The 22,630-nt window shown below is 38.0% G+C and overlaps 1 pseudogene; it reads left to right on the forward strand.

Annotated features, from left to right (window-relative positions):
• LOC103079898 (F-box only protein 5-like) overlaps positions 1-22,630 on the forward strand; it is a 150,458-nt pseudogene that overhangs the window by 668 nt on the left and 127,160 nt on the right.

Below are 22,630 nucleotides of genomic sequence, written 5' to 3' on the forward strand. Positions count from 1 at the left end.
CTGCTCACCCGCCAGGGCGGGCGGGACGGGGAGCTGAGGCTCGGGCTTCGGTCAGAGCACCGGAAGAGGACTGGGATTGGTGGCGTGAACACAGCCTGCAGGGGGTTAGTGCACCACAGCTAGCCGGGAGGGAGTCTGGGGAAAAGTCTGGACCTGCCAAAGAGGCAGGAAACTTTCTCTTCCCTCTTCGTTTCCTGGTGGGCGAGGAGAGGGGATTAAGAGCGCTGCTTAAAGGAGCTCCAGAGACGGGCGTGAGCCGCGGCTAAAACCGCGGATCCCAGAGACAGGCATGAGATGGTAAGGCTGCTGCTGCCGCCACCAAGAAGCCTGTGTGCGAGCACAGGTCACTATCCACACCCCCTTCTGGGGGACCTGTGCAGCCCGCCATTGCCAGGGTCCCAGGATCCAGGGACAACTTCCCCGGGAGAACGCACGGCGCGCCTCAGGCTGGTGCAGCGTCATGCTGGCCTCTGCCGCCGCAGGCTCGCCCCGAACTCCGTGCCCCTCCCTCCCCCCGGCCTGAGTGAGCCAGAGCCCCCAAATCAGGGGCTCCTTTAACCCCGACCTGTCTGAGCAAAGAACAGACACCCTTCGGCGACCTACACACAGAGGCGGGGCCAAATCCAAAGCTGAGCCCCTGGGAGCTGTGAGAACAAAGAGAAAGGGAAATCTCTCCTAGCAGCCTCAGAAGCAGCGGATTAAAGCCCCACAATCAACTTGATGTATGCTGCATCTGTGGAATACATGAATAGACAACAAATCATCCCAAATTGAGGAGGTGGACTTTGAGAGCAAGATTTATGATTTTTTCCCATTTTCCTGTTTTTGTGAGTGTGTATGTGTATGCTTCTGTGTGAGATTTTGTCTGTATAGCTTTGCTTCAACCATTTGTCCTAGGGTTCTATCCGTCCATATTTTTTTTGTTTGTTTGTTTCAATTTTTTTTAAATAATTATTTATTTTAATAACTTTATTATATTTTATCTTACTTTATTTTATTTTACTTTACCTTATTTCTTTTTTCCTTCCTGCCCTCCTTCCTTCCTTCCTTCCTCCTTCCCTCCCTCCCTCCTTTCTTTCTTTCTCTTTCTTTCTTTCTTTCTTTTCTTTCTTTCTTTCTTTCTTTCTTTCTTTCTTTCTTTCTTTCTTTCTTTCTTTCTTTCTTTTACTTTCATCCTTCCTTCCTTCCTTCCTTCCTTCCTTCCTTCCTTCCTTTCTTTCTTTCTTCTACTAATGCTTTCTTTCTACTTTTTCTCCCTTTATTCTGAGCCGTGTGGACTAAAGGCTCTTGGTGCTGCAGCCAGGAGACAGTGCTGTGCCTCTGACGTGGTAGAGCCAACTTCAGGACACTGGTCCACAAGAGACCTCCCAGCTCCACATAATATCTAACAGCGAAAATCAACCAGAAATCTCCATCTCAACACCAGCACCCAGCTTCACTCAACGAACAGCAAGCTATGGTACTGAACACCCTATGCCAAACAACTATCAAGACAGGAACACAGCGCCACCCACTAGCAGAGAGGTTGCCTAAAATCATAATAAGTCCACAGACACCCCAAAACCAGACGTATACCTGCCTACCAGTAAGACAAGATCCAGCCTCATCCACCAGAACACAGGCACAAGTCCCCTCCACCAGGAAGCCTACACAACCCACTGAACCAACTTCACCACTGATGACAGACATCAAAAACAACGGGAACTACGAACCTGCAGCCTGCAAAAAGGAGACCCCAAACACAGTAAGATAAGCAAAATGAGAAGACAGAAAAACACACAGCAGATGAAGGAGCCAGATAAAAACTCACCAGACCTAACAAATGAAGAGGAAATAGGCAGTCTACCTGAAAAAGAATTCAGAATAATGATAGTAAACATGATCCAAAATCTTGGAAATACAATAGACAAAATGCAAGAAACATTTAACAAGGACCTAAAAGACCTAAAGATGAAACAAACAATGATGAACAACACAATAAATGAAATTAAAAATACTCTAGAAGGGATCAATAGCAGAATAACTGAGGCAAAAGAAAGGGTAAGTGACCTGGAAGATAAAATAGTGGAAATAACTACTGCAGAGCAGAATAAAGAAAAAAGAATGAAAAGAACTGAGGACAGTCTCAGAGACCTCTGGGACAACATTAAACGCACCAACATTCGAATTATAGGGGTTCCAGAAGAAGAAGAGAAAAAGAAAGGGACTGAGAAAATATTTGAAGAGATTATAGTTGAAAACTTCCCTAATATGGGAAAGGAAATAGTTAATCAAGTCCAGGAAGCACAGAGAGTCCCATACAGGATAAATCCAAGGAGAAATACGCCAAGACACATATTAATCAAACTGTCAAAAATTAAATACAAAGAAAACATATTAAAAGCAGCAAGGGAAAAACAACAAATAACACACAAGGGAATCCCCATAAGGTTAACAGCTGATCTTTCAGCAGAAACTCTGCAAGCCAGAAGGGAGTGGCAGGACATACTGAAAGTGATGAAGGAGAAAAACCTGCAACCAAGATTACTCTACCCAGCAAGGATCTCATTCAGATTTGATGGAGAAATTAAAACCTTTACAGACAAGCAAAAGCTGAGAGAGTTCAGCACCACCAAAGCAGCTTTACAACAAATGCTAAACGAACTTCTCTAGGCAAGGAACACAAGAGAAGGAAAAGGCCTACAATAACAAACCCAAAACAATTAAGAAAATGGGAATAGGAACATACATATTGATAATTACCTTAAATGTAAATGGACTAAATGCTCTCACCAAAAGACACAGGTTGGCTGAATGGATACAAAAACAAGACCCATATATTTGCTGTCTACAGGAGACCCACTTCAGACCTAGGGACACATACAGACTGAAAGTAAAGGGATGGAAAAAGCTATTTAATGCAAATGGAAACCAAAAGAAAGCTGGAGTAGCAATTCTCATAACAGACAAAATAGACTTTAAAATAAAGACTATTAGAAGAGACAAAGAAGGACACTACATAATGATCAAGGAATCAATCCAAGAATAAGATATAACAATTGTAAATATTTATGCACCCAACACAGGAGCACCTCAATACATAAGGCAAATACTAACACCCATAAAAGGGGAAATCTAAAGTAACACATTCATAGTAGGGGACTATAACACCCCACTTTCAACAATGGACAGATCATCCAAAATGAAAATAAATAAGGAGACACAAGCTTTAGATGATACATTAAACAAGATGGACTTAATTGATATTTATGGGACATTCCATCCAAAAACAACAGAATACACATTCTTCTCAAGTGCTCATGGAACATTCTACAGGATAGAACATACCTTGGGTCACAAATCAAGCCCTGGTAAATTTAATAAAACTGAAATTGTATCAAGTATCTTTTCCGACCACAACACTATGAGACTCGATATCAATTACAGGAAAAGATCTATAAAAAATACAAACACATGGAGGCTAAACAATACACTACTTAATAACAAAGTAATCACTGAAGAAATCAAAGAGGAAATTAAAAAATACCTAGGAAAAAATGACAATGGAGATACGATGACCCAAAATCTATGGGATGCAGCAAAAGCAGTTCTAAGGGGAAGTTTATAGCAATACAATCCTACCTAAAGAAACAGGAAACATCTCGAATAAACAACCTAACCTTGCACCTAAAGCAATTAGAGAAAGAAGAACACAAACACCCCAAATTCAGCAGAAGGAACGAAATCATAAAAATCAGATCAGAAATAAAGGAAAAAGAAATGAAGGAAACAATAGCAAAGATCAATAAAACTAAAAGCTGGTTCTTTGAGAAGATAAACAAAATTGATAAACCATTAGCCAGACTCATCAAGAAAAAAACGGAGAAGACTCAAATCAATAGAATTAGAAATGAAATGGAGAAGTAACAACTGACACTGCAGAAATACAAAAGATCATGAGAGATTACTACAAGCAACTCTATGCCAATAAAATGGACAACCTGGAAGAAATGGACAAATTCTTAGAAATGCACAACCTGCCAAGACTGAATCAGGAAGAAATAGAAAATATGAACAGACCAATCACAAACACTGAAATTGAAACTGTGATTAAAAATCTTCCAACAAACAAAAGCCCAGGACCAGATGGCTTCACAGGCGAATTCTATCAAACATTTAGAGAAGAGCTAACACCTATCCTTCTCAAACTCTTCCAAAATATAGCAGAGGGAGGAACACTCCCAAACTCATTCTACGAGGCCACCATCACCCTGATACCAAAACCAGACAAGGATGTCACAAAGAAAGAAAACTACAGGCCAATATCACTGATGAACATAGATGCAAAAATCCTCAACAAAATACTAGCAAACAGAATCCAACAGCACATTAAAAGGATCATACACCATGATCAAGTGGGGTTTATTCCAGGAATGCAAGGATTCTTCAATATACGCAAATCTATCAATGTGATTAACCATATTAACAAATTGAAGGAGAAAAACCATATGATCATCTCAATAGATGCAGAGAAAGCTTTTGACAAAATTCAACACCCATTTATGATAAAAACCCTGCAGAAAGTAGGTGTAGAGGGAACTTTCCTCAATATAATAAAGGCCGTATATGACAAGCCCACAGCCAACATCATCCTCAATGGCGAAAAACTGAAAGCATTTCCACTAAGGTCAGGAACAAGACAAGGTTGCCCACTCTCACCACTCTTATTCAACATAGTTTTGGAAGTTTTAGCCACAGCAATCAGAGAAGAAAAGGAAATAAAAGGAATCCAAATCGGAAAAGAAGAAGTAAAGCTGTCACTGTTTGCAGATGACATGATACTATACATAGAGAATCCTAAAGATGCTACCAGAAAACTACTAGAGCTAATCAATGAATTTGGTAAAGTAGCAGGATACAAAATTAATGCACAGAAATCTCTGGCATTCCTATATACTAATGATGAAAAATCTGAAAGTGAAATCAAGAAAACACTCCCATTTACCATTGCAACAAAAAGAATAAAATATCTAGGAATAAACCTACCTAAGGAGACAAAAGACCTGTATGCAGAAAATTATAAGACACTGATGAAAGAAATTAAAGATGATACAAATAGATGGAGAGGTATACCATGGTCTTGGATTGGAAGAATCAACATTGTAAAAATGACTCTACTACCCAAAGCAATCTACAGATTCAATGCAATCCCTATCAAACTACCACTGGCATTTTTCACAGAACTAGAACAAAAAATTTCACAATTTGTATGGAAACACAAAAGACCCCGAATAGCCAAAGCAATCTTGAGAACAAAAAATGGAGCTGGAGGAATCAGGCTGCCTGACTTCAGACTATACTACAAAGCCCAAAGCAAACTTGAGAACAAAAAATGGAGCTGGAGGAATCAGGCTCCCTCACTTCAGACTATACTACAAAGCTACAGTAATCAAGACAGTATGGTACTGGCACAAAAACAGAAATATAGATCAATGGAACAGGATAGAAAGCCCAGAGATAAACCCATGCACATATGGTCACCTTATCTTTGATAAAGGAGGCAGGAAGGCACAGTGGAGAAAGGACAGCCTCTTCAATAAGTGGTGCTGGGAAAACTGGACAGGTACATGTAAAAGTTTGAGATTAGATCACTCCCTAACACCATACACAAAAATAAGTTCAAAATGGATTAAAGACCTAAATGTAAGGCCAGAAAGTATCAAACTCTTAGAGAAAAACATAGGCAGAACACTCTATGACATAAATCACAGCGAGATTCTTTTTGACCCATCTCCTAGAGTAATGGAGATAAAAACAAAAATAAACAAATGGGACCTAATGAAACGTCAAAGCTTTTGCACAGCAAAGGAAACCACAAACAAGACCAAAAGACAACCCTCAGAATGGGAGAAAATATTTGCAAATGAATCAACTGACAAAGGATTAATCTCTAAAATTTACAGGCAGCTTATGCAGCTCAATAACAAAAAAACAAACAACCCAGTCCAAAAATGGGCAGAAGACCTAAATAGACAATGTCCAAAGAAGTCATACAGACTGCCAACAAACACATGAAAGAATGCTCAACATCATTAATCATTAGAGAAATGCAAACCAAAACTACAATGAGATATCATCTCATACCAGTCAGAATGGCCATCATCAAAAAATCTAGAAACAATAAATGCTGTAGAGGGTGTGGAGAAAAGGGAACCCTCTTGCACTGTTTGGGAATGTAAATTGATAAATCCACTTTGGAGAACAGTATGGAGGTTCCTTAAAAAACTACAAATAGAACTACCATATGACCCATCAATCCCACTACTGGGCATATACCCTGAGAAAACCATAATTCAAAAAGAGTCATGTACCAAAATGTTCATTGAAGCTCTATTTGCAATAGCCAGGAGATGGAAACAACCTAAGTGTCCATCATCGGATGAATGGATAAAGATGTGGCACATATATACAATGGCATATTGCCCAGCCATAAAAAGAAACGAAATTGAGCTATTTGTAATGAGGTGGAGAGACCTAGAGTCTGTCATAGAGAGTGAAGTAAGTCAGAAAGAGAGAGACAAATACCGTATGCTAACACATATATATGGAATTTAAGGGAAAAAATTGTCATGAAGAACCTAGGGGTAAGACAGGAATAAAGACACAGACCTACTAGAGAACAGACTTGAGGATATGGGGAGGGGGAAGGGTGAGGTGTGAGAGAGGAATGGACATATATACACTACCGAACGTAAGGTAGATAGCTAGTGGGAAGCAGCCACATAGCACAGGGAGATCAGCTCGGTGCTTTGTGACCGCCTGGAGGGGTGTGATAGGGAGGGTGGGAGGGAGGGAGACGCAAGAGGGAGGAGATATGGGAACATATGTATATGTATAACTGGTTCACTTTGTTATAAAGCAGAAACTAACACACCATTGTAAAGCAATTATACTCCAATAAAAAAAAAAAAGGAAAAAAGAAACAAACAGAAAGATAAAGGTGCTTATCTAGAAAAAAAAAAGACTATGAAAGGTTACCAGGTTTTAGGTCACCGACTGTGAGCCCCAGGATTGTAGAACTTGAAACTGAAAGCAAACCCTGACATAATAAGGAAAATCAACATGTACGACACTTAACAGTTCAAATGACATAGAAGAACTAGAGACCAGTGGACCTTATGAAGACAGTGGCTACTCTTCATTTTCCCAACAAAGTGGCCTCAATGAGCATGAAGACAGTAGCCTTCCCCTGGTGGAAAATTTCAGTGACAGTCCACAATCTTGCCCGCTATGGACGCAAAGCGCAGACCAAGATCCCAAGAAAAACTTGCTGCCAGCTCTTCATTCTGAAAAAGTGGTTTATTCAAGGTTAAAAAAAAATGGTAAACAAAATCCTAAAATAGATTGGGAGAAGCTGAGGGAATTTATTTCCAGTGGAAATTTTAGACTACGGAATATAATTGGCAGGAAAACAGGCCTAAAGTGTGTAGATTTTCTCAGTGAACTCTTTTGAAGGGGACTCAGACATCCCTTAGCAAATATTTTAACACAGTTCAGTGATATGGACTTAATCAAGTAAGTATTGTTGTTTTGAGTTCATTAGTGTAATCCATGAACATTTTTGTTAGGTGGCTCAGCACCACCAGCTCATGCAAAGACATAGTAGGGGTTCTTCCCTGGTGGTGCAGTGGTTGAGAGTCCACCTGCCTATGCAGGGGACACGGGTTCGAGCCCCAGTCCGGGAAGATCCCACATGCCGCAGAGCAGCTGGGCCCGTGAGCCATGGCCGCTGAGCCTGCGCAAAGACAGAGTAGGGTAGTCTTGCACTATTGTTTAATTGAGGTGATGACTTTTGTCTGGTTGCTGGTATTTTACTACCTATGTGTCACTAAGAGGAAAGAAAGATAATTTTTAGAGTATGCATTTAATCCAGTTACTTCAAATTTCATATGTATGCTATTAGAAGACTTTTTGTTAGATTGGGATCTTTGTTCTTTTGGTTCTGAAATTGTTCATAGGTAAGCTACATCTTTTAGTCTTAACTATAAAACAACAGCCTAGGTCTGGTGTACAGGTCCTATAGGCATTATGATTTTTGTCACACTTGAAAGTATAAAATAATTTCTGTTTTTTTTAGGCCATTTTCAAATTTGACAGTAAATTTGACAGTGATGAAAATACAGAAACCCACAAATGAATCTGATTATTACCGTCTCTTAGAAACCTTATATTGACTCCCCTTTCTCATTCCACCAAAGAAAATCTGTTAGGATGTGGTAACTGAGAATTAAGATGATTATCTAATCTATTGAATTAGATTGCCTGCAACTCAACTGAGTTCATTTTTGGCTTTTTGAAATTTTTTTTTTTTTTTTTTTTTTTTTTTTTTTTTTGCGGTACGCGGGCCTCTCACTGTTGTGGCCTCTCCCATTGCGGAGCACAGGCTCCGGACGCGCAGGCTCAGCAGCCATGGCTCACGGGCCTAACCTCTCCACGGCATGTGGAATCTTCCCGGGCCAGGGCACGAACCCGTGTGCCCTGCATCGGCAGGCGGACTCTCAACCACTGCGCCACCAGGGAAGCCCTAAAAAAATTTTTAGAAGTACTCTTTGTGTTACTTTACACTGGTCCATGAAATATAGCTGAAGCAAAACAGACATAAGTAAGTATTGATTTTTATTATTGGCCAGCTTCTTGAGAGATAATCGACATCACATTTTTGTTAACAAAATGGATTTTTTAAATTGATTTCTACTAATAGCAGTGTGTCCTCAAGTTCTTTGAAACTTGTCTAATGTTAATAAATAACCAAGATGGTGCCATATATACAATGGGGCTTCTTATTTGATATCTGAGGATATTGTGAAAAAATGAAGTACTAAGTGTAGTGGTTCTTAAGCCTGGATCCACTTAGAATTACTTAATGGTGAGCTCTTAAAAATAATACAGAGCCCTGGCCCCCATTTTAGATCAATTAAACCCAAATGACTAGGCATGGGCCATTCTTAAATCTTAAATTCATGCCTCAGGCAATTCTAATGCATAGCCAGGTTTGAGAAGCACTGCTAATAGAAGTTTCTTTTTTGCACTGTTAATGTTTCTGTAATATATTCATGTTAGCTCTTTGTGGTGCTTTAATTGTTTGGTTTATAATCATTTACTTTTCCAGCATGTCTAAAGTGAGCACAACTTGGAAGAAGATTCGAGAAGATAAGGGGGCATTGCAATTGTACAATAAAGCAATACAAAGAATTACCATAAAAAAAAAGAAATGTGAAGTTTCATTAATGTTTTGTATTTTTTTAACATCTTTATTGGAGTATAATCGCTTTACATTGTTGTGTTAGTTTCTGCTGTACAACAAAGTGAATCAGCTATACGTACACATATATCCCCAAATCTCCTCCCTCTTGCAGCTCTCTCCCACCCTCCCTATCCCACCCCTGTAGGTGGTCACAATCATTAATGTTTAAGTGGGCAAGAGAGCCTATGAAAAACAGCTCTATCCATTGCAAAGCTTATGTTCATTGTTCAAAACACACAAAAGAAACAACAAACAAAATGTTATAAGGTAGCATTATACTAAGTACCATACTAGATATGGAGATATAAAAATGACTATAAGATGTCTTGTGCCCTTTTACTATAGCCCAGTAGAGGAGAAGAAACATATGAATAGAGTAAAATGTAAAAAAATACCATTAAAATGGTATGTGTAAATTATTGGAGTAACCTAAAGAAGGAAAAAATAAAGCCTTCACAAAGGTGACATCTGAACTAGCTCATCTGAAACTGTGATTTACAACACAAATGAAATGTCTCATCATTCTATTTATAACAAGAAATGTATGTTCTTAGTCGGATGATGTAAACCACACATGCTCCCTGAACTGCCCCCACCACATCGGCCCCTGTGGGCCTTTGTCATACCTCTGGATCCCTCAAGGTCCCCAGAGTGAACAGTGTCTGTGGTGGCCAAAGCACATCTGCGCTTGGGCAATAAATAGGTCAGTGACTACAAGTGTGTAATGAGTTTAAAAAGTGCCGAATATTTTGGAAGTCAAGAGAAAGAAATTTAAAGGAGAGAAACTCTCCAAAACAGTCTGTAATAACCTATAAGAATATTTCTGAGAGACCTTAATGGACTTCAAAACAGAGAATTTGACAAGTTGAATCATTGGTTCAAAGGAATAAATCCCAGATACTCTGTAGATATCATTTTCCAAAATGCTGACTTTTGAGAACTCAAACTTTTTCTCCATAATAATTACCATCTTTCAGGTCCATTAGTTTCATGGATGTTGTCTATTGTTATTTTCTTCTGTCCCTCCTCCTTTACATGAGAAACTGCTTCTTATTCCCATTCCTCAAAATTTTTTAAGTTTTATTTTTGAAATATTATTAACCCAAATGAACTATATCCAAATAAACTATATTAACCCAAATAAATTAAATAAACTATATATACAAATATCCCTTCTTTTACTGATACAAAATAAGAATGACATCTTCTCAAGTTTACTAGTTTAAGAACAGGAAGGTACAAATTCATGGTACATTTCATTTTTACTTGATTTGACTTGTTACATGTTTAAAGTTTTGGCAAAAATAATCCAACTAACAAAATAATTTAATTGACAAAATGGAGCATATTGCCTACATTCCTGTTTATTGCATGAAAACAAGTGATGTTGTGACATTAAGCAGGCTCTGTGCTAGCCACTGTCTTTTATGTTGCCCCATAAGCATCATCTCAGAAATAATCACATATTCAAGCACTTTCAGACACTGGTAAGCAGGTGGACATACTGTTGTCTTAATATAGGTATGACGTTAAGTGATGTTCACCTTTTTAGTGATAGGAAACCAACATTTAATTTATACTCGCTCACCTAGAATGGAGCCTATGTTTGGTCCAGACCACACCCTAAAACATACTGGGCCAGCCATGAGGAACTGATTTTCAGTCTGGAAGCATCAGTGGACCACAGTGGTTGTCTACAGTGGGCATTACTCTAGCTGTTGGTAAGCATATTGCACAAGTTGTTGAATAGTTTTAATATCATCCCCGCAGCATGTGATCAGCCAAGGCAAGCCCTTCTCTTAATAATCAACAGCACATGAAAAAGTTTTGATAACGCCTTCTCTCAAATTTTACATGGGCTACCTTAGCCCCTAATGATAAACATTCAGTGCTAAAGATCTCTCATTTCTTCTCAGAGCAGAGAGAGATTTTTATTTTATTACTCCAGTTTCTTTTTTGTCTGCCAGCAAATAATTATTATCACTCTCAAAGTGAAAATGTTTCAAAAGGTATGAGCATCCCCTTGGAAACTTCCCAGGTATGAAATTGGCATAATCAGCAATCAGCTTCTAATTAAACATCAGTGGTCATGACATCAGTACAGTCTTATTAAATCAATTAATTAATTTCTTATTAGATACCATTCAGGATAGGATCATGCTCTGTTTTTATGTTCAAAAATTAAATCACACCTAAATTTTTATGCCATTATATAATATCTTATTAATTGCTTTAAATCTCCTCCTATTATTACTCTTGTATACAGCTCTCTTACCTTCCCAGCTCAGCTCACTCTGATTTTCAAGGTTATCATACAATCTCCACTCTTTTATTTGACTCAGCACTCATAATTAATCCTTACTTGACAATTGTATATATCCTCCCAATTTCTCCTTCTATCAGGAGAATATGGTCTCAACTCCCAGAATCTTATCAAATAAATTATATCTGGGCCTATTCCATCTGGATCATCCCAAGTCAATGTATTCTCATCAGGTGTTTATTTTTTTTCCAATCTATATCTTAGTTATCTTTTTTTAAATGCTAGGAACAAGTATATGAAATTTTGTTTAATTATTCAAAGTTTCATAAAGTTTTTCGACAGCTCCAACTATTATTATTGTTTTCAAAGAATGCGACTTATTATTCCATGCGTCATAGATAACTTTTTCTTAGTGTTCATTAAAATGATAGAATAGCTCTAATCTCTACCTGTCTGCCATTTAAATGAAGAACTAAGTTATTTGCATCATAGCTGCCATTACTTACAATGCTGAGACTCAATCAATTTGGCATTTTGAGTTATATTCATGGCAGTAAGAAAAATGGTAATGACTCATTTCTTTTTTCTGTGGTTGTCAGATATTTCTACAGAAATGAAAAGAATATTGCGCTAACTTTCTTGTTGGACACTCATTTGCAAATACCACAGATCTCAGTAATTGACAGTGTAATGAAAAAAATAAATTTTCATTACAAACTGTACTTCCTTTTCTTCTACAGAAAAAAAATCTATCAAAGTAATGGCAAGAATTCAATGACTGTTGTTGGCAAAGGAATGTTTTAAGCCTCTACATACAAACCAGTATGTACCAACTGCAGCCCATCTTCAGAGCTTACCAGATTTAAAAAATAATGGGTGTAAATCTCAAGATTTCAAAACTTCTGTGGTTGGTACTTAACTGCTGTTCCATTTTGGCTGACATAGAAACTAAAAAACTCAAAAAAAGACACACTTTTTTACAATAGCAAACTTTTAACAGCATTGAAGTTTATAAGACATCTGACTTAAATCCTGTTTTGAGAAAATTTCCATTAGGAACTCAGAGAAAATGCTAAGCATGAGCTTGAAGACCTTGTTAATGACCCTTTAATGGTATTTTACATGTTGTTGTCACACTCCATATTGACAGATTTTGACAGCTTAATAATATCCTTGGTGAATCAGAATCAATTTATGCTTCAGACCTATGACTCTCTTATGCAACTAATGAAGTAATTACAGCTCCTTCCTTCTCAGGAGAAAGTCTTTACATGGTACTATGTAATAATATAAAATCTCATGCTGTGACCAACAATGGCATCCTGAAAATTCTCCCTTCCAGGATACCATTTGTTGAGTTTTCAGTAAATAAAATATAGACATTTAGGAAGGTATTTATTGCCAAAGCAAAGATAATAGTTGCTAGTATAGGCTAAAATGTGTTATTTTAGAATTGCTAGCTTCCAGCTTGCAAAAGGCAGCAAAAGTTGAAGTAAAAATACTGAAACATTATTTATTGATATAAAGTTCTTTTTATGGAACTTCCAGAATATTGATCTCATATCTTGACCTCTGAAAGTTAATTTCTCAAGTAACTTCAACTCTTCAGAAACTTTCCAAAACTCAAATGTAGCCACAATATCCAATTATAAATATACCAGAATTTAGCAGTCAGGTTTATTTATAAAAAATATTCTTTCCAATATTACTTAGACTAGCTTTGATCTACAACCATTTGCATATCTACTACATTCAAATACTACTATAAACCATCTCACACTTAGATTTATTCACAGAAAAAATTTATTCTGAAATAATTTTGCTATAAATGTTAATCAACCAAAGAACTAAAACCAGCTTATGCAAAGTGCAACTATCAGAATTCACAGAGGAATGTCATTCTAATCTTGCTCCTTTGTAGAAATGGACTCTGATTTTGTTATTAATATTGTGGTTGGAACTATTCTAGACCAAGGAATACAAACTATTAATGTGAATGAACCATTCTGAGTATTATCTTAAGAAGCTAGTTTGAGAAAGATCTATGTCATCATGTTTTCATGCTGTTCATCTGCCATTTAATTAGCTATTGGCTATGGGAGGCCTGTTAAACCTAAAACAAAGTCCTCTGTAACTTTGGGTCTGGTATTTGGGGAAAAAACAAACCCAACTATTATAATCACTGTAATAATTACATAACTAGTACATTTTGGGTCTATAACAGAACAAATTATAGAAAAACTAAAAAAATGTTTTCAATTTTAAAAAGGCCAATCTCAGAGCCCAGCTCAATGTCACTAAGCCTGGGCTCAAAAATAACTCAAAAAGAGCTCATGACCAAGCAACTGACAGCCACACTTGGGGATAGGAGGAGGGAGTTGGGTTGAAGAAGGTCCTTACATACTAAAGCTGGAAGGGGAAATGAAAGAGAAAGGAAGTCTCATTTATTTAGCAAATACTATATGTCAGATCTGTACTGACTGTCTTAATCCATAAAAAGCTGCCTTAATCAATGTTTACAATGACCTTGAGAGAAAGGTAAGACTAGCCTTATTTTACAGAAAACAAAATCACTTATCCTGGGGAGAAGCTGTGAAAGATAGAGCTGAAGCAGAAATCCAGCTCTCTTCATCCCAGAGACCTCCATCTTTTCACCAGTCTATGTGAGGGGAATTTTCCCTGTACAGGAAGAGAGGATGATTTAGGGCATCAGTCTGTATCTCCATCACCCACTCAAAGATTGCCATGAGTTCTTTATCTATTTGGTGGTCCTCCTGAGCCCTGAATTTCTAGAAAGAAAATTTAATAATTTGCTTTTGGTTACTTAGTAATCTCTGACACCATCATTGAACACTTTATTAGTAACTTTTTTCCCTGTAGCACCCAAGAATCACTGCTCTGTACCCAAATGTAACATAATACTAATGGTGCTATAAAATCAGGTACAAATAAAAAAACTTTCTCTCTTATCACAACCAATTTAAGCAGTATTATAGGCATAAGAATACAACCTCTCAGTGTTTGCTATTAAAGTAAAAAAATAATTCTATTTTCATATTGTAACAGCTTCCCCATAATGAAAGATCTGTGAACGTGCCATTAGTTAGAAATAAGTGCAGTAGTTTGAAGATGACCTTGATGGACATGTATGATACTTGAAGTGTTGTGAGACTAACTAGCTATATCAATTTAATAAACAGCCCATCAAAAATGCTAGAACACCCAGCAATCCCACTACTGGGCATATACCCTGAGAAAACCATAATTCAAAAAGAGTCATGTACCAAAATGTTCATTGCAGCTCTATTTACAATAGCCCGGAGATGGAAACAACCTAAGTGTGCATCATCGGATGAATGGATAAAGAAGATGTGGCACATATATACAATGGAATATTACTCAGCCATAAAAAGAAACGAAATTGAGCTATTTGTAATGAGGTGATATATACACTACCAAACGTAAGGTAGATAGCTAGTGGGAAGCAGCCGCATAGCACAGGGAGATCAGCTCGGTGCTTTGTGACCGCCTGGAGGGGTGTGATAGGGAGAGTGGGAGGAAGGGAGATGCAAGAGGGAAGAGATATGGGAACATATGTATATATATATAGCTGATTCACTTTGTTGTAAAGCAGAAACTAACACACCATTGTAAAGCAATTATACTCCAATAAAGATGTTAAAAAAACAACAACGCTAGAACACTTTATCCACTGATTTTAAAGATAAAAGTGCCATTTTAAATTTCTTACACATTAGGCTAAATATACAAATAATAATAATAACAATAATAATTACTTGTATTTGCTTTTTAATATAATGTATACCATGCTAAAATTTTCTTTTTTCAATTTTGTTCAATGATTCATATTCCAATAAACTTAAATAACCATAACTTTAATGTTCCCCAGAGCAAGTTTCTATTTGTTCAAGTATCTCTCTTAGTCCAGCCAAGAAAAGGAGGTAATTAAATTTGATATAGTTTGGGGACCATGGCTAAAACTATCAAGCCCTGAAAATCCTCTTTAATGCCAAATCCAGAATGTTAAACCACAGATCTTCCCAGCATATGTCTCTTTTAAAATAAGACAACCTTGAATTTCTCACTTTCCCCTTGACATTTCATCCCAATCACATCTCAGTATCCAATTAAATGCTTTCACTTACCATTAGAAGGACTGATTATTGCCAACCTTTTACAACAATGCTTATAACCGCCTGACAAGCCAGCATCAGTTAATCCCAAGAAGGTCCACTTCAATTTGTCATTGTCCTAAAGGTTTGATATTCCTTGGATATAAATTCAAGACAGGGATGCTTAAACAGTCAGATGGCTTAGCTCAAAGCTGAGCACAGCTGGTTTATGGATGTATCATTATGGGCAGAGTCAGTCAGCATCTGCTCTGGTAGTAGACGTAAATTCTTGCTTCTAAGTGCCAGATACTTGGGCAGGCACCAGCACAGCCTTCTCACTCTAAATCACAATGACTGCTTCAACATCAGCACGCCTTCACCTCTTTGCAGAGGGTGCCATGACACCTACACTCATAAAACCATTTCAGGAACAAGTCTCCCTTGCTTGAAATCTTGAGACAGATGTTTTCAAGCATTGGAGAAAGAACATTCAAAAGAATGTTCTGAAATCATATTGTATCCAACAGTATGAAATTAGAGCATTTAGGGCCAAGGCAGCAGCATTAATCCTTTATATTCATGAAGAGGTTTTCTTTTACATTTTTCAGATACGATAACATCTGTCTGCACAAACTTCCCGCAAGGGATGCCAGTGGGAGTATGATTAACCAGATTTTGTACACCAGTAATGACATACGAAGCTCAGAGAGAGAGCACAAGGTTTTATATTCCTTGTCCCTGGAGAGCTGAGGAAATAATTCAGATCTTTCAAGTCTCTGGAAAATCTGCTTTCTTTTAAATAGTAAGGTAGCTTTGTTACTCATTAGAGAGCTTGTTTTAAGGGGGATACTCCTTTAAAAGCCCATTAAATGCTTTTATATCAATTTGAAGGATTTGAATCAGAAATGAAGGACGGCTATTAGAAGGTACATGCTGTGCCTGTAGCACAAGGGAAGAAATTGCAGTTACCCTGTCAGATCCAAAATTTTCTTAACTTTTACATCCCAAGGACTAGGACTCTCTTCAGACTTTGGAATCGACAAATTTAGTCAATTTGTTGTACCTCTTATTTCAAATTGGAATCATGATATTTAAGTCTTCCATGAACAGGGATAAAACAAAAGTCAATCATTTATAGAGTCTCAGCACTATTTTAGGTCTCATGTGATATTTAAAATACAATAAATCATCCACCAAGTTCTCAATACTTAGAATGACATGTTGTTCTAATACAAATACATGTGCCAAAGTCAAAAACACATCATTCCCATCCATCCTACTATGGCTTCTCAGCCTTTTATGCAATGTAGCATATAACTTCACATCTCAATTATTTTCCATAATTTATTCATTCTCCTCAGATAATTTGTAGTCAGAGAAAACCACAGCCAGAGAAACTGCCTGTATCTCTGATTAAATATTCTTCCCCGACAATGGAAAAGCCCTGGTCAAAATTTAAAGGCCTAAGTAAAATTTATTTTTAGTGCTTTACTCCCAATCAAAAACCTTCCTTGCTTAATTTTGTGACTTTTCTTTCATGCCTCAAAGCCACATGAAAATAAACAAAAAGGGGTGATAAGCATTTATAGAATGTAAAAGGATACTAATGCAGTGTCCTAACCCTCCCCTGCCCAGCTTTTCCTAACACCTACCCACCACCCTCCTCAGGCCTGAACCCAGGGCAGGCTGCCCCAGCGATAGTGTGTGTCTGTTGCACACAGTTCTCCATTTCCATCCCATCAGCCACCACATCCTGTAGATTGTGCCTGTGAAATATTTCTCAATTTTATCTCCTTTTCTCTAGTTCTACTTCATGTTTTTAGTTAATGCTGTTTTCATCTCTGGCCTGAAAGGCTGCAATGTTTTTCTAACTGTGGTCCCAGGTGCCAGGCTCATTCCTTCAAATCCATGAATTTTCTAAAGCACAAATGTGATCATATAGGCTCTGCTTAAAATTCATCAACCATTCCCCATAACCTTCTGGAAGATAATACCGAAACAAGGGAATCACAAGGCCTTCATTAACGGACCTGCAGGCCACTCCAGCCTCGTCCCTCCATGCCCTCGGTACGTCAGCCATACGACTACTACTCCTCTTCTTCTGCTACACGTGGTGCCTCTGCCAACATGCAGGTCTTGCCTCCTCCTCTCCCTCCCACAGTTAGCTTGTACGCATCCCTGAAGATAGCTCAAATTTTAAACTCCTGGTAAAGTCTTCTCTAGTATTGGTATAACCTTTATTTGCCCTTGTTTTACTATATTAAAATTATGTATAATTTTTATTTATTCAATATTTATTGAGTTCCTCCTCTGTTCCAGCCATATAGATGTGCCTGAGCTCCGAGCATAAAGTATAAGCAAACCAAACATAAACTCAATCTCATGAAAGCTACAGTTTGGTGGCGAAGACAGACCTTAACCAAATAATCACGAAAGAATATGATTACAAACTACAGTGAGTGTTATGAAAGAACAGTAAATAGAGCAATGAAAACGTGAGCAGGAAGACCTGATCTAGTCTTCAAGGTGAGAGACGGCCTCTCTGAGGAAATCACTTTTGAACAACTGTGAAAGGGAAGACAGGAGGAAAGAAAAAAGGGAGGAGGGAATCCAAATAAGTTCAAGGGCATCCCAAGCAGGGAAAAGAGCATAGCTAAAAACCCTGAATCAAAGGAGACCACGAGTTAGTCCTAGCCTACATGTTGGTATACAGAATGATTCTTTGCTACAAAATGGTTCTTTGCTATCTTTCCCAACGTAAGACTCTCTGGTAAAGTGAAAACATATATATTCTGGTTTAATATGGAATTCCTAGAATAATCTCATCTAAGTCAAATGATAAGGATTAGACTCACAATGACACAATCAGGATATGTATAAGGCAAGTCCTATGTACTTAACACTGGACTCTTATGATTCATCAACATTTTATGTAAGAGACATCAGCAAATTTCTCCTGACCAGGACCTTCCTGCTCCAGTAAGAAAGTATTCTCCAATTTCACAAGTGTAAACACTATGAATTTGAAAAAAGTGGAATTTTTGCCTTGAATAATGCAAACCATGCAACCCTCAACTTTGTCTCAGTTGCATAGATCTGTTCTTATCCAGATAGAGAGCATAGAATTCAGATCTAGAAGGTTGCTGAAGAAAGAATATAGCCCAGGTATACATCACTAATTGCTCACAACCATCTTTCCCAAGGAGTGTCAACTCAGCTTCAAAATCTTTCTCCTGGATCACTCCAATCAATTACTTTTAATAAATCAAAACTTTTTTTCAATTCAGATACATTTTGGCATTCCAGTTCTAATCCAGCCTTCTGCCTTGAAGTTGAATTATGTATTTGTTAATGTAATTTTTGTTATAGTAATTTTTAAAGTAAAATTATACCTGTGTTTTCCCTAACAAACCCTGATTCTTATCCATATTACAGCTGATGGAACTGGACAGTGCCTGTTTTCCATTTGGAACACTCTGAAGAATAAAAATGATTTAAGAGTTCCAAAGGTTTGAGAGTAAGCATTAATCTACACTGTTGGTGAGAAAGAGGATGGATGCTCACAAAGTAACAGCAGCGTGGCCCTGTGCTCTCCTTTGCTTCTAATGAGCTAGTCCTAAATAAAAGTAGTGCATTTCAGAATATACTGCAACTGGAATTCTGGCTCCATATCAAGACAAGTCAGGACCAAACTCCTGAAGAAGTCATACACCATCCATTGTCATACATACAAGGACCTGCTTAATTATATTAGGAAGAGAACATGTGCTTAAAAGCTACTGAGGAAGGCTTCAGCCACAACATGATCTTGGGTAGGAGGCAGTATCAAAATGCTTGAACCAACTAAGACAGAGAGTTGTCTACTCTAAAAGTTACCTTAAAATAAAAATCAGTACTGAATCACTGCCATGACAACATGCCCTATTTTGTTTTTTCTTAGCTTTACCTTGAAAGGACTTTAGAAACTCATCATTTTTAGTCCTCTTACCTCTAGCCATGTCCTGCTCCAATTCATTCTCTGCATTACAATCCAAATGATATATTTTTTTAATTACAGGATGTTTTAGGCCCATAGTCACTTAAAATTCTTCAGTGGCTTCCCTTGCTGTCAGTAAAAAGTTAAACCCTTTGATAAGGTTTATCACAATATCCATGACCTATGTCCAGCTTATCTCGCCAGCCTCTAGCCACTCCACCCTCCCTTCCCTTGCTCTCTACGCCCATCATACAGTATTGAACCACCTTCATTTCCTCAAAAGTGATGCTGCCCCTTGCTCCTCTATTTTTGGCCATGCTATTTCTTCTTTCAAGGAGACAATGCCACCATCCCCAGTTCACCTGGCCATCTCCAGTTCCTCTTAAAGGATCAGGTGATGTATCTACTCCTCTAAGAAGGGTTCTTGGATCCCTAAATTCTGTGCCACTGCTACATACTCCTATACTATCCTGCCCTTTTTCTGTCACAGCATTTATGGTCTATTGTAAGTACTTAGTTAATAAACTGTGTTCTCCACTACTTTGTGAGTCTAAGAGGGCAGAAAAATTGTCTGTCTTGCTCACCAGTGAACATCCAGCTCTGAGTATAATGCCAGGCACATAAAATATGACATGGAAATCACCAAGTTCTCCAAAACTCAGATACCAAATTTTTCCTCAATGAACAAATGAGTCTGATTCTCTCTCTGATATAATTGCATAAAATACAAAATCTACTTGGGTTTCTTAAATATTTGTATGAGTCTCCAAGAAAATATCTCACAAACCTGTTCCAATTGCTGCTTCTTTCTTCAGCCTGTGTTCTTTCCCCAGATCATCACTCCTTACCCTTTGTTGCTGCATATCTGCTTCTGGAGGCTGCTGCTTTCCCATGCTATTTGGTTCTCTACTGGTGTATTAGTTTTCTATTGCTGCTTAACAGAGCACCACAAACCTGACAGCTTATAACAACACCATTTATTATCTCTCAGTTTCTGTGGGTTAGAATTCCAAGTACAGATCAACTGTTCCTCTGCTCTCATCTCTCCAGGATGTGATTAAGGTGTTAGCTGAGGCTATCATCTTATTTGAAGATCAATATCCTCTTGCCAGCTCACTGGTTCTTGGTCAGATGTCTGAGATACCTGTTTTCATGCTAGCTGTTGGCCAGAGACTGCTCTCAGTTCCTAGAAGCCGCCCTCAGGTTTTTAACACATGGCCCCCTTCTCTCACAACATGGCAACTTACCTGGTTAAGGCTACAAGAAGAGTATCTGCTGCTGCTTCTTATCTCTTTTAAGGGCTCCCTTCAGTAGGTCAGGACTGCCCATGTAACCTCCCTTTTGATTAACTCAAAGACAACTGATTAGGAACCTACATTACATCTGCAAAATTCCTTTGCTTTATGAAATAACATAATCATGGGAGTGATATCCCATAATTTGCGTAGGTTCCACCCTCACTCAAGGGAAAGGCACTATGCACGGCATGAACACCAGGGAGAAGGAATCTTGGAGACACCTTAGAATTCTGTCACACCTGGAAAGAGAAAACTTCCTCAGTTCAACAAAATACAGGGATGAGTTGGCTGTGGTGTTTAAAAGAAAACATCAACAAACTGTTGAATATAGCCAAAGGAACAGCAACTAAGAAAACTTAAAACTGAATCTGATCATCAATGCCCCTAGAGTTCAAAGGCCTAACCCTCTACAGTACACCACCTTGCAGTCAGACCAGCCTACTCATCCACCAAGGAGGGCCTTTGAGTGTCCCTTCCCACCCAGAATCCAGTATCCCTTGCCTTGGCCAAACTGGGACTAGGAGGAGAGAGACAAATAAGTTTTCCAATTATTTCCTGTCTCTTTCCCATACCCCAATGGTTAGATTATTATCTGATGAGGATAAGCTCATTTTTTCAAAAAAGAAAAACATCTTTATAGAAAGTTGTTTACCTCTTCATTGTCTTAAATCTTTCCATTCCATATCAGAATCTTAGCTTTACTTTTACATAACCAAGAGTCCCATAAAAGTGCTTTTTTTTCTTTTAAAAAAAGTTACACACACACACACACACACACACACACACACACACACAAAGTAATCTGTTCCCAAGTGTGGAATTCTAGCTTTACCTCTACAGCAACTGGAAAAATAAACTGCTGGCAGTTTTAAAAATAAAAGTTCCTCCCCCTTTCAACTAAACAAGTTTTCAGAAAGAAAGTCTCATCTATTCCTTCTTCATAACACCTTTCCCAAAGAAATGCTGGCCTATGTTCTGATTGCCTGTATCCTGCCCGTAACTTCTTAATAACCACATCGATATTGCTCTCTTTGAATAGTGTTTTATCATACAGCCTAGAACACATTAAAATCGACTGGGAATTTTTTTTAATCTTTTTATTTCCTTCTATCCCTCCCCCACCCCCTCGACTGAGAAATGTGTTTCTTTGTATGTTTGTTTTTAATACCAGTGTGTTTGTGTGTGTTTGTATGTGTTTGTTTGTATGTTTGTTTTTAATATCAATGAACAATGAATCTGAATCTCTGTGGGGGAGCTTAGAAAACAATTTTTATTAACCCATTCTATTTCACACATTCACAGGACTGCAATTCAGGTAGCAGATCAGCAGATTGGCTGAGGTCATACTGCTCCACGCATTCAATACCTCATCTTGGGATCCAGGCTGGAAGAGCAGTGGCTATCTAGGGCAACTCAATGCAGAGGTGAATAACTCCCAGAACTTTCCTCTTCCAGACTGAGTTTACCTATCTGCCTGAAACAACACTTCAAATGGACAAAATATGTGAAACAATGGTTTTCAAGACACTGGACAATGGTTTTCAAGACATCAGGAAATGAAGAATAGTGATCTCTGCTAGGGATAAAACACAAACAAGTTGAGCCCTACAGTTGCCTTGAGTATGTTTAGGCTATGGTTCAAAGATGGCGAACTGAGGCAGGGCCCATCAGACTCCC

Source organism: Lipotes vexillifer, unplaced genomic scaffold (assembly GCF_000442215.2).
Source record: "Lipotes vexillifer unplaced genomic scaffold, Lipotes_vexillifer_v1.1 scaffold1056, whole genome shotgun sequence".
NCBI lineage: Eukaryota > Metazoa > Chordata > Mammalia > Artiodactyla > Lipotidae > Lipotes > Lipotes vexillifer.